Here is a 12,771-nt window from a genome sequence, read left to right as displayed (position 1 = left end):
AAAATTATGAAAATTCACGGAGTGTCGCACGGGCGCCCGTCAAGCCCTTAATGCTTAAAATCGTCCTAGGTCGAGCTGCCGCCTTCGTGGTTGAGCATTTTCCCCCGCATTTCCATATTTTTCTCCTATTTTTAGGCACGTTCGGGGGCCTAAAATCCATCCTTCAATAAAGCACATGTTTTTGCCTTGTCTATTTTGGTTGAGAGTTGCATGTAACATGCCGCCTATCGGCGGTCCAAACAAGTTTTAGCGGTCCATCAAGAAACAAATCTAAGCGTCGTCGCTCGGCACTCCCATGGAATGTTCTGAGGTTTGTCGCCTAGGGTTTCCCGAGTCCACCTCGCAATGGAATGTTCGCGGTCGAACCCACTAGGATCAACCTAAAATCTAGGTTCCTGGGGGTCAAGGTCTTCTGACAGTATTCTAGTGTTGGATTTTGGACAACTTACTTTACGTAGATATACCCAATTTGAAGTAGATCCATGCCGCACTTGATTCAAAGAGAATGGGAGACGAGAGGAGATGTGTTGCTCAACCTTTTTGCCATAAGGCATAGTCCCATTTTGGTACCCTAAAACGGCATGAATCAGGTTCTAAATTAACCATACCTAAAGGTCAAATGATAGTAAAATCTTGTGAGAAGCCTTCCAATTCTCTGGGACCACCCTGCCATAGGACAGACCCATCGAGAGTTCTGCCCACCCGCTTCCCTTGATGGATTTAGTTTTCTAATTAGGTCCTATCACATTTATGTGTGACATTCAAAACCAACTTCCTTAATTAGACCTTTTAGGGAACTAGGTTCGTTTGCGTAATTTATAACATAGACACAAAAATAGAGCAAGTAGTCCTTTTGAAAAATAAGTTCCTTAACTTATCTTCATTAAGTTAATCTTTGTCTCTTGCCCATACAGGAGAAATTATGTATCCCTTCTATCCAACAGAAGTACCTGATCCAAATCACATGGCACCATAATTTCCATCCAGGATTTAGAATAGGATCTTCCAACGCCTCTAGACGTTGGGCTCACAACAGTCTACAACTCCATTCCGGACTCGGCAAGGGGTGTTCAAAGCTCCACTAACCCGGGTGACCTAGGAGTGAGACACACTTTTTGTGGTTGGCCTTTTCACCACTCGTCGACCTTCGTCTCGTGAATCGAGCAGTGCCCTCTTGGGTTGAAATGCGGCATGACCTTGGAGATGATCCACCCATGCAAAATATCCTTCCTAAATTAATCCAATATCAATGTCAAGTAGACCAATAAATGTTCATGAATCTTCAAGAAGAGAAGAATAAGTGCTATTGCCCATAATTCTTTGTTTGGGATAAAATATTCAGCCCACTTTCTTCCTATAAACAAGTCAAGAAGGCTTCTTGACACATCCCTCTTCAAGCTTCAAGAGCAAGGATGAGTCCTTTGTGTCTAGGTTAACCAATAGAGCAAGTAGATGAATTTCAGCCCTTCAATTTATAGGATTAGAAGACCAATAATAGTCCCTATTCAGCTCTTAAAAGACTCAAGAGAGTGAATTTAATGTCACTCTTGATATTGGAGATCAAACTCAGCATACACATGTCAGGCCTAGTCCTTCCTCAAGACTCATAATCGAACTCCCCTTTGTATGGGCTACTTCCCTTTAAATACACAGTTTGGATAGCCACAAAAACTATTCTTTATCTGCTAAAAGTGCTACTTACTTGGCAAGAGATGAAGGTTCCAACACTCCTTTACTCCCAGGCTTGAGTTGCATGGCAAAGCTCCACTTTTAGTAGCACTCGTGTGATTCGAATCCTGCAGATCTCTTCTCCCAGCGTGCACCCTTATTCAGCACCGAAAATTGCACTGGCTTTCCTTGCTCTCGTCTTCACTCCCTCTTGCCAAAGTTTTGTTTTATAAAAGTCACATAAGGCACACACAATGTCATATGTTTACTAACACAGTATACTTTATGGACTTAAGTGATTCTTCATTCTAATGAACTTGTGAGACATGTTCTTAGGATAACTTCATCATTGACATATGTAATCAGGGCCTCATCCAAGCCATATGATTGTCCATGATCACATATACAATGTCATATGCAGCATTTTTGCAAAACTCGTAGCAACTTCATGTAAGCAATGCAAGGAAGGTTGTGAGTAAGTAACCAAATTCATACATCTTGTCAAGGGCCCAAGGTAAATTTATTACATTTTAAGGCAGAGAGCCCCCCATCTTTATTACACCATGCCATATGCTAGTGGACTTAGGTTTTTATGATTTATTGCACTAGGCAAGTCTCTTCTAGTATGTCTAGATTACAAGTGACTAAGGGACAAATGTAAATGATAAAAGTTTTATGCAAACAATCTCATCGCAACGGTATAGGTTCGCAACTATGGGGGCGGGGGGGGGGGGGGGGGGGGGGGGGGCGAGAGATTTGTGCGGCCACCCTCTTCGGAGGGGAAGAGATGTGTGTGCATTTTCGACTTAGTTTGATCATTTATTTGGTTGCTATCGGATGTCATTGAGTTGACAGAGATCTTATTTTGGGATTATGTATTGCTCATTGGTTGCTTCCATCAGTTGCTTCATGTATGTCATGCTCTTGGGATACGTATGACGCATTGACTTGGTCACTTGTCACTGGTACTTTGTCTTGGGTTGCTTGAGCCCTTGAGCTCGTCTGTATGCCTTTTGTGCCAGTGGGAGCATCTTGCATGCTTACTTGACCTTGAGCAGGGATTACATGCTATTGGAGCAGTTACATGTATTGGAGCAGTCTATGTCATTGAGCAGTTATAGATGTATTGAGACTTTGGGATTATACTCCGACAATTGGATGTTGCATTGAGTATATGTCTTGGTTCACAGGATGCTTATGAGTTGAGTCTCAGTTTTGGATCCACTTTCTTTTGAGCGGACACCTATTTGTGTCAGGTTTTGGCAGTTGCAGGTACATTTTGCCTAGATTGTCTGGGGGTGTGCCTCTTACTGGCAGATGCTATTTGACATCTCTTGGTGTTATGCTCATGTATTTTCACTGTCATTTGGCTTTGCTTTGTCCTCTTTATGCCGGCTTTGGAGCTAGCATTGTTTAGTTGACATTAGATCCAGTTTTGGGACAGTTTGCTCTCATTATTGTAGTTCTGAAATTTATTACAGCAAGCATTTATTGGTGGACTGAGCAGTATTTTTTATGCTGAAATATCCTGATTTGGTGTACCGCACCTAGTACTAAGTGGGCATCATCTTTTGGCACACTTTTCTTACCATTTGTAGCTCATTTTAGTGGATTTTGGGCATTTTCTGTAGTAAAACAACAAGCAGTTTTAGACTGTCTGTGATTTCGAGCCTGCATTATGGCGTCCTCTTCGACTGATAATGCCATATTTAACATCACAAAGTTGGATGGTACCAACTACTCTTATTGGAAGAGTCAAATTTGGTAGGTCTTGGTGCTGAAATCTCAGATTAAGCCACTTCAGTTGAGCGGGCAGCAGCCTGCAACTATGAACAATGACGACTGGCTTGAACTTGATGAGCTATGCAAGTCCACAATTGTACTGTCTCTCACTGAACATGTACATTATAATGTATTTGAGGAAGCACAGAGTGCATGGGATCTATGGAATAAGATCAAGAATCTTTATGATAAGAAAAGTTTGGTGAGTCAGATGTACTGGTTGAAGCAGCTTATGGATCTGCGCATGAAGGATAATGTGACTATGTTTGCTCACTTGAGCCAGTTCCATGCTATACTGAAGAACCTGACTTCGTAGGATATCACCTTTGGAGAGGAAGTAACTCCTCTTTTCTTGCTTGGGACTCTGAATGAGTCATGGGATGTATTCCGCACTGCCCTATGTGCCTCTAGTGCTACTCTGAAATTGAATGATGTTGAGAGTGCTCTTCCGTAGGAAGAGGTTAATCGGAAAAACTTGGACGCCTCTCGTGTTTCACATGCTTTGACAGTTAGAGGCAGGAATGACAAGAATGATCGTGGTCATGGCCGTGGCCGTGACTCGCAGAAGGGTCGGTCTAAATCTCATGGAAAGTCATGTAGTAAGTCGCGTGGGCGCAACGCTAATGTCACTTGTCATCATTGTGGAAAAAAGCAAATACATCCAAGGCAAAGCTCCCAATGTCGGTAAAGCATAGACGAACCAAGCGGCATATATCACGAACCAAAGCATGTAATGTATGAAGCCTAACTATCAAGCATAGACATGAGGCATAAGCGGTCCAAGAGCATGCCAAGTCGGTCCAAATGCCAGTGAATACCAACCAAGATGAGGCTTATGCGTAGCTCAAATACATTCCATAGACTCAAACATGAGCTCAAAGTCGTCCCCAAATGTCAGATACATGATGGCAAATCCCAAAGTATATATCCGGTACCAATGGGTAAGTGACAACACATCCAAAGTACCTTCAGCCCACTATTATTACAGCCAAGTTTGACCATCAAAATTGAGAAATTTCAGCCAATATGTCAAGCCAAAATCATGGCATAATCATGTGCATACATTCCCAAGGCACTAGGCATCATGTAGGCCGCATATGGGCATCAAACAAGGTAACCGAAGTAAAGTATAAGCATCAAATGCCAATGCCAAGTGTGGCTGCCCTGTTTCTAGCACTGTATAATAGTAAATGTCAGTCCCAAATTAGAGAATGTCAGCCCCAAAGCTTCAATGCCAAGCACAAGGCCTAAAGAGGCTTTCAAAGTAGCTCAAATGCCTTCTAGAAACCATTGTTTAAGTGCTCATTTAGGAGCCAAGGCATATAGGCTGAAAACGTGATGAGTAGGCAAGCAAAAATCTGGCGCAAATTCAGCGCAGGTTGTCCTGGGAAGTGGCTGCTCCATGTGGCAATGTTGGTGTGGATGGGAGGCTCAAAGAGGCCCCAAAGAGGGCATACACAAAGCCATGAATGTCCAAAGCAAAGGGCAAGGGAGATATGGAGCTTTGAAGCTTCAAATGATGGCTGCCCCTCTTCTTCCACCTGTTTAAAACTGAGAACTGAAGTAAAACCCTTCAAACATAAGAATGCAACGATGAGTTAAGATCTTTCACCACAAGTGTGAGGTGTTCATTAATCACAATCCACGGCACACCTTTTAGTAGTCCATCAATAGGTTTTCCAAAAATGATGCTGCCTGGTTCTCCCTTGGAACATCATGGGGTTTGTCACTTAGGTTCTACTGAGTCTACTTCACAACGAGAGAGTTCCGGCTAAACCCACTAGGATCGACTTGAAGTTTCACGTTCCTAAAATCGGATGGGTCTCCTAGTAGCCAACTAGCATCAGTAATTTTGAGTCCCACTTTTACAGAATTACTCGATCTGAAGTGGACTTATCATTGCACTTGGTTCAAAGAGAATGGGAGACGGAGGGGAGTGTGGTACGTCAACCCTCCTGCTCATAAGGCAAAATCCCATCCCGATCCCTAAAACAATGCAAGTCGGTTCTACCTCTAATGACTAGTTGGTCAATTTACCGTGGTCAATTTACCATCTTCCTATTTCTATTGCCGATTTAGAAAAGCTCCCGGCTAACCGGGACCACCCTACCATTGGATGGACCCGTCGGGGGTTACGCCCACTTGCTTTCCTTTGATGATGGGTCATCTTTAGTTTTTTAATTAGCTATAGCACATTTATTGGAACATATACAACCAGCTTCCTTAATTAGTCCATTAAGTCACAGGTTCCTTCACATAATTTATCTCGCCGACACGCATACAATTTAAATAGTAAAGCAAACTTCTTTATTATATTGGAAGCTTATTACCATTTCCATCTTTCCGTCCCAGTAGAATATACACAGAATTCCATAAGGATATTCTGTCCACCAAGATTCCACCCTCATAACTAGTATTTAGGGTTTTAGGATCCCATCCTGGGTCACGAAGGGGCTCGTCAGATTCTAGGAACAATGTAGGATTTATAGCCAGATCCCACTCTGGCACCTACATTTCCTATTGTCCGAGACTATCCCTACTGACATATCTTTCGCCTACAGAGTCGGTCCAAGCCTCTCATAGCGATAATCATGACCCCCTTGGAGTAGGGTCTCGCTGCTAGCTTGGGGGTAGCCTAGCGCAATCCTTTCTTTTATTTTGTTTGATAATAATTTCAATCAGATATCTAGATTCTAGCAAACGTAAATAGTCCTTTCAAATGTATATCAAATGATGCAATGACAATCACCCCATCATGCAATTCACAGCTTCACATAGCCAAGGTAGACCTTATCCTAAGGTAACCTTACATTCTAGTGAGGATTCTCCTCCCCATAAAGAAGTGTTTACATCTCTTATAACATGTTAAGCAAGGCATAAATTTCCCGTTTGGGCTATCTTACCCAACATAAGCGAGATCCCTTAAAGAAATATATTGTGCCAATAACTCAACAAGATGACTTATAGGACTCTTAAATAAACAATCAGTTTCTATAACCATCTCTTGTCAACTCTTAACCTTGTGGCATTTGACCATAACTATATCGAATGCACATAAAGACATGTACAATAACCTTTGGCAATTAATTCTAACATGATTCTATGACTTAGAATCTCAATTAATCTAGCTACAAATCATAACGATGAATTATTTATACTTGTACTAATATGTTTTCTAGATCAGTTATCAATTTGTGTAAGTGAAAAATATGGAAGCTAATATCTTATGGAATATTTTATATAGAAAAATAATAATCTAGTAATGAATAATCCGGTTTGGCACTATGACAACATTAGGAATTTTGTCTTTACTCATGCTTGCACTAGCCACGCCCGATGTTCCGTTGGTAGTGGCAACTCTGGCAACCTCGGGCACTCCTATATCATTGGCAATTGCATTAGTCCCCATGGTTTTTCCACTTTGTTGCTTTGGAGCCATTGTATACGCGTGGTTCGAGAGATAGGGAAGGTGGAATAGATTCAAGATGAGAGAACATAAGAGAATATGGCTTAGTTGAGGATCGAGACAAGGAAATTGAGCTAATTCTCTCTCTCTCTCTCTCTCTCTCTCTCTCTCTCTCTCTCTCTCTCTCTCTCTCTCTCTCTCTCTCTCTCTCTCTCTCAAACTTCTTCTTGCAGCCTCTTGAAGGGGAATCATTCTACCTCTCTTTCTCTACCTCTCTCTCGCAGCCTCTTGGGGTCTCCTTATGTCTCCCTAACTACCCCCCCATGCCTCTTATTTATAGTGAATTGGAGAAGAAGGGTTGTGGCTAAAAAGAGGAGCTCTTTATGGAGGGGGATCTTGGAAATATCAGTGATCTGATGCTCAGATCATAAATTTGATGGTTCCATTGGCTCCAAAAGGGGGTAAAACTTCAAGACACTTGGTTAGAAAGCTCTTAGTTCACTCCTTCTTCTTTTTTGTGTTCAAAGTGTTGTTTTCTATCTGTAGACTACAATCGCGGCGCGCATGATTTCACCAATCTCTCTCCCTTTTTTTATATATAAAATCTTCAAACTATCTAACACATCACTTGTCTTTTCAAATGATATCGAGTTCTAGAAATCTCCATACCTCTTTTTTTTTAAAGGATAATATCTAAAATACCTAAAATATTCTAGTCTTGTCCAAAAATCTAATATTCTTAGACCATCCTTACTATACACATTAACATTAGTGATTAATATAGCTCATCTCTCTTATTCACATTGTAACTTCCATGAAGGGTGGCTACGATCCTTGTTAATTCATAAAAAATATCGATTTATGACTCTCAGTTTTATGTATTTATTTATTTTTAATATTAGTTAGTTATTAACGTTAGTTAATTTTTTTACTTTAGTTAGTAACCTTACTAACTTATTAATTGACTAACTAACTTTTGAACTAACCAACTAACTTTTATTGCCTGAAAATATTACATCCTCTTCCCCTTAGAGAAATCAAGATGTCCTCATCTCGAGAGAAACCGTGGGTACTATTGATGAAGAGCATCCTCATCTATCCATGAAGCATCTTCTTTAGGATAATCCTTCCATTGGATAAGATATTCTCTAAGCGTTCTACTCCTCAATTTTCTCTCCCTTACTTCAATTATATCGCCACTGAGAGAGGCTAGTTTTGAAGGCTGAAGTGAAGGAGAAGAAGCAAGGATTCAATCAAGCAAGCAACGAGCAAGAAGCTTTCCCATTCTTCAACTCTTTTTCTTGGATAGTGCCTATGGAGGCACCGAAAGTAGGGCAAAGCAAAATTCAAGATTTGCGTGTGAGCAAAGAATTGTACATTCTACAAACAAGCCCTTAAGGGCTGTCCCGCTACCTTTTTTGGTCATCTAAGGCTATTTTGATCCCCATTTTAGATAGTGGGAAGGCTTGAAAATCATTTGTCACTTATGTATATGTACAGAAGCCATTTCTAGATTCTGATGAGTTGGTCTCTCTCATGATCACCGAAGAGATCAACAAGTGAATCATCTGAAAGAAGTGGTGAATAGGTCCAAGCATTTTACTCAAGTTCAAGAAGGAGACATGGCATATCCTCTTCAAGAGGCCATGATATGGGACGTGCTAGTGATAACTAGCAAAACAGGCTAAATTAGCAATTTGGTAAAATGTAGGTTTTAGGAGGCCACAAAAACTTTAGAGGTAGGGGAAGCTCTAGAGGAAGAGGTGGATAGTAGAACAAAGGTTCTCGCAATTCTAGTATTGTTTGTCATTTTTATGGCAAAACATATCATATTGCCATTGCTATGCTAAGAAGGATAATAACCACAGTGGTAAATTGCAGCAAGAAAACTATGCATCATCTTTACAATAGAATGAAGACAAAAATGAGCATCTATTTGTTATGTAGCATATGATGAATGTTGTTTTACAGAAAAGGGGACACATGATGATATATGGTATGTCAATTCAAGTGCATCTAATTATATGACTAGTCATGCTAAATGGTTTGGAGAGATGTAGGATTTACAAAATCCAGGTTATGTACAGACGAGTGATGATTTATACCACCCAATTTCACACATTGGAAAGGTTCCCTTGTCCTTGCTTGCATGATGTCCAAACAAAGAGTCTATCTATTACGAAGCGAAACACATGGCAAATCTAGCAAATTAAATCACAATCAAAAACAACTTTATGACACACATAATAGAACTTAGTGAAAAAATCTAACAAAACAAACATCTTAACTATTAAATACAAACAACATTATAATACATAAGAGGATTTGAATAACTCAATAGATTTAGAAAGACAAGAGAAAAATGCATGATTAGGTCCAACCTCTCCCATGGCAAAAGCCATGGTTTGCTATCCTTAATTATATATTATAGTTTTGCATGGATATTTTCACTCATATCTTACATATAATTACAAAGAAAGTACAAATATCAATTGAAATACAGAGTTTTAAGAGTCAAAAGGTATCTTTAACATGATACAGTTGTTGCAAAAATAAAAATAAAAAAAGTTGCTCTGAATCTTGACGTTTTGACACCACCATCGCGTCCGAAGCTTGCCAAAATCCCCAAAATGACTCTTGGAAGCTCTGAATTTCGATTCCGGATGAGGGACAAACGAAAAAACTCAGTTTTCACCTTGTTCTCCTGTTTTGTGCGCAATCCTATTGCTTTTATAAAGAAAGCTAGAAAAGCCTTCTAAAACTCAACCACATTAAGAAAATAGCAAGGTATTCCATAAAGAAATCTTATTTCAATAAAAGTATATCTTAAATCTCATATTCTAAAATAATTTATATTTAAAATAAATATATTAATAGGATTAAGGACAATGATCTAATTAGTACTAAAAAAGTAATACAATATCATATAAATACATAATATTATATATTATACTTAAGATAACTAATCATAATTATGAAATTTAAACTTGGACTTATGCTAACGCCCAGTGCTACCCAAAGCTACCGCTACCTACTCTACACATCAACTGAAGCATTCACAATTGTTTATAAATAAAATAAACAAACAATAGTGAATACCTAGCAGTCTTTAGCTAAAAATAATTAAAATAGGTTGGAACGCTTGTCTAACCTTAATTTAATTCGAGCGTGCACTCTAAACTCATAAATGTCCATTAATTTGATATGTATTTTGCAGAATCACCCACATGCACAATAAATCCCTGTCAACTTCTCGCACAAGTAATCCACCTTATGTACAAGCCCGGCCAACAAATAAATTTTATAGAATCCACCATAAAATCTCACGAAATCCACCGGGACTATGCCTCCTAACATCACTATCAGATGTATTACATGTGCCATCCAAAGAATTTAGTGTTTGTTGGCCAAACGATAGAGCAAGGGTTGCAAGTTCGATTTAATGCAAAATGTTATTTTGAGGAAGACCTTAATCATAAGTGTAGGTTGGTCACAAAAGGAAGTGGAGTTGGCTGCATGTTCACTTTAAATATTGGAATTCCTATTATAAATGTTGCTATGTATGCTAAAGGAAAAGGAGTGGTTGTAAACATTGAAATATAGCATGAACATATTGGACATGCAAAAGTGCAAAGGTTAAAATTAATGCAATCCAAAGTATTGGTTTACAGGGTTTCCTACTTTTAGAGTGGCAAAATTTTATAAAATGTGTGAAGCGAGTGTGTTATTTTTACAAGCTTTCGATTTCGTGCTTTTGTAATTGAAACTAATTTTTCGAGCTTTTAGAAACAACCTTGGGTTTTTTATACAATGACATCAATATTATGATTCAGTACATAAAGGTATAATGATAATTCAAATACAATAGTCTCACAATACCACACACACTATTGTGTGCATGCTTCCCAACATGGATTACCAACAGTGTCATTGTAGGGTCCAATGGCAACACATAATAGATCGAACATCTGCAACTGGCTCTATAACTAACAATCATTTGACAATAATGACATGTTATCTTGGATTTTTCCTCACTCGTAGGATAGCCCATGCTCTCCTGTCTAGCCAAGCGACCATGGAAAAAAATATATTTCATTGTATCTTCTCTCAATTATGTAGTAAGGAGGACAAGTGATCCTGAGACATTGAAGATTTCCAAGACAATAGCTCTAGTGCATTGTGCACTTTATTGCCATATTTTTTTGTGAGGGCCGTGACCAAAGGTGGCCATCATATTTCTATTCCATACCCATCATTCGATTTTAATATGTATAACTATAAGCTCAAAAGCAACCATACCATTATACTCAGTTGGGAGCTCATCCACCTTTCATGGAGGTCCACAGAGCACTAGTAAATTTTTCAATCTACATGGTCTAGCTTTCTCCTCAATGAAGGCCACAATGGACTTATCATAGGAAGACACATCCTTGCTTTGGCTGCCCACACACGCAACTCCTCCTCAATATTTTTGTCATGCAGTCCCATGTGGACAGCTCTATCATTATATGCAACTTTTGAAATTGTCACTTTGTCAACATCCTTGCTATCATCTAAGGGTATATCAAGACACATTGGAGTTGATTTGCTACAACTAGGAGTATAATCAATGTAGTCATTAATCTCATCTTTTATTGACTCAATGCAATTAGACATGTACATGCAATCATTTGAGTGCATGATAGAGTAGGTGATTGATAGTGTGATATTAATCAGGTAGTACACATGCCCTTTATGATCCCATCTTGGAGACACGTTGATCTTGTTTGCTCAGCCTTCATTCTCATGAAGGCTTGCTACCCTTGGAATTTTTGTGTTGGAGGCAATAAATTCTAGAAGTAGTACTCACTCAAAATAACATCTCCATTTCTCAATGAAACCGTATGCTCTATGCAATCATCAGCTATTCTTCATGTCAAAATGGCAAAACTTGACATGTTGTGCTCTCTATTGGGTTAGTATTTGATGAACGAGAAGATAACTTTGTATTGAGCTTACAATGTGGATTTGATAAAGAGAAGGCAATATTTTACAAATTGAGGAATGTGCAAAGGAAAAAGGAAGGCAGAGAGGGAGTCTCAAGAGGGTTTGAATAACCTAAAAGCTATAGTAGCTATCACTACAAACCAAGGCTGAGATGAAAGGATTGTTGGAAAGGATTGAATGCTAAGCCTAATATTTTACAATGTACCTTTGTTAGAAAGGTAAAATGTACATTTTTCTAGTTGCATCATTAAGCTTTCACTTTTCCAAAACATGGTTTAGTTTTCCTATCTCACATGATAAATTGTGCACTTTAATCTACATCTCTCATTATATATTTAATGCAATGGCACTTCAAAGGAATGGTGATTAAGTTTGTGTGTTAAGATCAAACATTGTCCCCTTTTTTAGATTCTAGAATATGTCAAAATTAGTTACAAGTGTTTAATGTCTATAGATGTTGTTTGTTTTTCAAGTAAGAAGGGCCATTCTTCGGAGTAGGTCTTTTTGAACACAATTTTTTCTCTATGTTAGTTAGTATGTTAAACTAATTCCTCTTGGATTTCAATCTATTGAATAATTTGTATGCCTATTTGAATGTTTTATATACTTTCTAGGTGCACCTAGGTTTAAAGGGTGTCAAGAAAATACTCACTTTAGATCCACTATCTAATCATGAGAAATTTGATATTGAAACAATGATGCTAGAATCAAATATGAATGGTAGATTTAGGACAACAAAGTTGTAGGGTTTCATCATCATAGAGTATGCACAACACCTTAATATTAAAATTTTTCTTATGTGGGATGGTGCTTCTTAATTGTATATGATGTTGTCTTAATTGATGGCTCTAGGACTACAAAATGATAAGTTTTTGAATTTTGCATAATGTTTGAGAGGTATTGTGAAGGGAACTCATTGATATTTAATT

Source organism: Lygodium microphyllum, chromosome 11, assembly GCF_053477565.2.
Source record: "Lygodium microphyllum isolate KBCC chromosome 11, Lygodium_microphyllum_v1.1.10, whole genome shotgun sequence".
Classification (NCBI taxonomy): Eukaryota; Viridiplantae; Streptophyta; class Polypodiopsida; order Schizaeales; family Lygodiaceae; genus Lygodium; species Lygodium microphyllum.
Note: the sequence above shows the minus strand (reverse complement) of the source record.